The 3,505-nt window shown below is 43.2% G+C and overlaps 1 long non-coding RNA gene across 1 annotated transcript in view; it reads right to left on the bottom strand.

Moving 5' to 3' along the window:
- Positions 1-1,470: 1,470 nt before the first annotated feature.
- LOC307185423 overlaps positions 1,471-3,505 on the bottom strand; it is a 974,370-nt gene continuing 972,335 nt past the window's right edge. Inside the window, exon 4 of the long non-coding RNA XR_013828074.1 lies at positions 1,471-1,551. This is a non-coding gene — a long non-coding RNA (uncharacterized lncRNA). The remainder of the gene's footprint in view (positions 1,552-3,505) is intronic.

Genomic DNA, 3,505 nt, shown 5'->3' on the forward strand with positions numbered 1-3,505 from the left:
AACATCATAAGGTATCACTAATACACAGAATGTGAACTTGGCTACACATGAACAGAATTACAAAACAGAACAGTGTCTCAAATTTAGAAAACCAACTTATGCTTGCTTAAGGGGAAAGGTGAGTTGGGGTGCTGCATAAAACCAGAGATTGAAATGAGCACAGATAAAGTTCATTAAGCCAAATATGGAATAGACAAGAGCTACTCCTTGCTCAACGAAATGGACTCAACACCCCATATTAAACGCATAAGAATGTACCTGACTAGTAAGTATCTTAAAACCTATGGATTGCTATGTCTCCAAAAGAGAATCAAGCGTGTGTACAGGGGCATAAACGCAGCAGTGATAGGATTGGAGAGGTTCGGTGAGCAAATGAAGACCCTTTGAAGTCATATTGAATGGTTCCCATTACACGGGTCTCAACTCTGCAGGTTTAAGTTATTCTTCCTTCAGCTAAAACATGCATGTGGAACCCAGAGTATGATCAACGGTGTGAACGGGAGACGTGTTCAAATATGTCTCAGTTTTCCTCCCCTGGTACTCGGGTGCAACATTCCAGATGCTTTACTAACACTCTCCCTACTTGGAGAGTCAGTGGCTTTAACCTCCTGTTTGACCCAGTTTGCAATTTCTGCGGAAGATGAACAGGAATAGCGAGAACCAATGAGAGACTACCTGGAGGTGTCTGAACGGGCAAATTTAACTCTCATTTCCCACGAGGAAGAGGAATTAACCAAAGGCTCAGCGTGCCATGCTGGAACCACATTAGGGCGTGAAGACATCCTGCGGTGTTGCGGCCAGCTCACAAGAAAGCGAGTTGAAGAAATGAGCTCAGGGGCACTGTAATTCACAAACCTGCAGAGTTATAAATGACAGCTATCGTCCAAAAATAGACTGAAGTAAGGCTGCCAAGAGGACTTGAAAGCGGGGCAGAATTGCAGGAAACCGATTTCAGGAGGTAGACAGGAATTGCATTTCAAGCATAGGAAAAGCGGCAGAACGTCCACAGTGATGCACTTGGCCAAAAAGGGTGTATGCATTTTTTCCTGAATATATTCAGGAAAACACGCATACGCCCTTTTTGGCCAACCAAGCAAGCTTGCAAAGGAAATCTGCACTACAATGAAGTCTCACTTCCCCCCGGTCAAAAGGGCCATCTGAAAAAAGTGTAAAATCCAGAAAGGCAGGACAGGCCATGGAGAACTGGAAGCCTTGTTATGCTGATGGGCGGGATGTAAATTGCCAACAGACTTTCGGGAGAAGTGTATGGTGTTTCCTGAAACATCTAAAAAACAAAGCAACAGAGCCTAGGGCACTTCCACTTATGGTCCTATAGCTTAGGGAAATTAAAATCAAAAAGACACAGCCACCCCAAAGTTTGGAACGTCTCTGTTTACAAGAACCTCGTTTACAGTACAAGTTCAACATCGCAGAAAGTGAAAAATGGATAAAGAAGTTGTGGTATTTACTTAGAAAGCAATATCACTCAGCAATGAAATCTATGTCATCAGGCCCGTAGCAGCACAATGAGTGGATTCACGTACGATGATTCTAACTGAAATAAGTCACACAGAAAAAGAAACATCATAAGATATCACTAATAAACGGAATGTAAACTTGGCTACACAGGAACTGAATTACAGAACAGAACAGTGTCTCAAATTTAGATAACCAACTTATGCTTGCTTAAGGGGAAAGGTGAGTTGGGGTGCTGCATAAAACCAGAGATTGAAATGAGCACAGATAAAGTTCCTTAAGCCAAATATGGAATAGACAAGAGCTACTCCTTGCTCAACGAAATGGACTCAACACCGCATATTAAACGCCTAAGAATGTACCTGACTAGTAAGTATTTTAAAACCTATGGATTGGTATGTCTCCGAAAGAGAATCAAGCATGTGTACAGGGACATAAACGCAGCAGTGATAGGATTGGAGAGGTTCGGTGAGCAAATGAAGAACCTTTGAAGTCATATTGCATGGAACCCATTCCACGGTTTCAACTACCCAGTTTTAAGGTATTCATCCTTCAGCTAAAACATGCATGTGGAACCTAGAGTATGATCAACCATGTGATCGGGAGACGTGTTCAAATATGTCTCAGTTTTCGTACCCTGGTACTCGGGTGCAACATTCCAGACGCTTTACTAACACTCTCCCGACTTGGAGAGTCAGCGCCTTTAACCTCCTGTTTGGCCCAGTTTGCAATTTCTGCGGAAGATGAACAGGAATAGGGAGAGCCAATGAGAGACTAGCTGGAGGTGTCTGGACGGGCAAATTTAACTCTCATTTCCCACCAGGAAGAGGAAATAACCAAAGGCTCAGCGTGCCGTGCCGGAACCAGATTAGGGCCTGAAGCCATGCTGCGGTGTTGCGGCCAGCTCACAAGAAAGCGAGTTGAAGAAAGGAGCTCAGGGGCACTGTAATTCACAAACCTGCAGAGTTATAAATGACAGCTATCGTCCAAAAATAGACTGAAGTAAGGCTGCCAAGAGGACTTGAAAGCGGGGCAGAATTGCAGGAAACCGATTTCAGGAGGTAGACTGGAATTGCATTGAAAGCATAGGAAAAGAGGCAGAACGTCCACAATGATGCACTTGGCCAAAAAGGGCGTATGCGTTTTTTCCTGAATATATTCAGGAAAAAACGCATACGCACTTTTTGGCCAACCAAGCAAGCTTGCAAAGGAAATCTGCACTACAATGAAGTCTCACTTCCCCCCGGTCAAAAGGGCCATCTGAAAAAAGTGTAAAATCCAGAAAGGCAGGACAGGCCATGGAGAACTGGGAGCCTTGTTATGCTGATGGGCGGAATGTAAATTGCCAACAGACACTCGGGAGAAGTGTATGGTGTTTCCTGAAACATCTAAAAAACAAAGCAACGGAGCCTAGGGCACTTCCACTTATGGTCCTATAGCTTAGGGAAATTAAAATCAAAAAGACACAGCCACCCCAAAGTTTGGGACGCCTCTGTTTACAAGAACCTCGTTTACCGTACAAGTTCAATATCACAGAAAGGGAAAAATGGATAAAGAACTTGTGGTACTTACGTACAATGCAGTATCACTCAGCAATGAAATCTGTGTCTTCAGGCCCGTAGCAACATAATGAGTGGATTCAGGTATGATGATTCTAACTGAAATAAGTCACACAGAAAAAGAAACATCATAATATATCAGTAATACACGGAATGTAAACTTGGCTACACAGGAACTGAATTACAGAACAGAACAGGGTCTCAAATTTAGAAAACCAACTTATGCTTGCTTAAGGGTAAAGGTGAGTTGGGGTGCTGCATAACCAGAGATCGAAATGAGCACAGATAAAGTTCCTTAAGCCAAATATGGAATAGACAAGAGCTACTCCTTGCTCAACGAAATGGACTCAAAACCCCATATTAAACGCCTAAGAATGTACCTGACTAGTAAGTATCTTAAAACCTATGGATTGCTATGTCTCCGAAAGAGAATCAAGCATGTGTACAGGGGCATAAACGCAGCAGTGATA

The sequence above is a fragment of the Stenella coeruleoalba genome (genome assembly GCF_951394435.1).
Source record: "Stenella coeruleoalba genome assembly, chromosome: 4".
NCBI classification, from domain to species: Eukaryota; Metazoa; Chordata; class Mammalia; order Artiodactyla; family Delphinidae; genus Stenella; species Stenella coeruleoalba.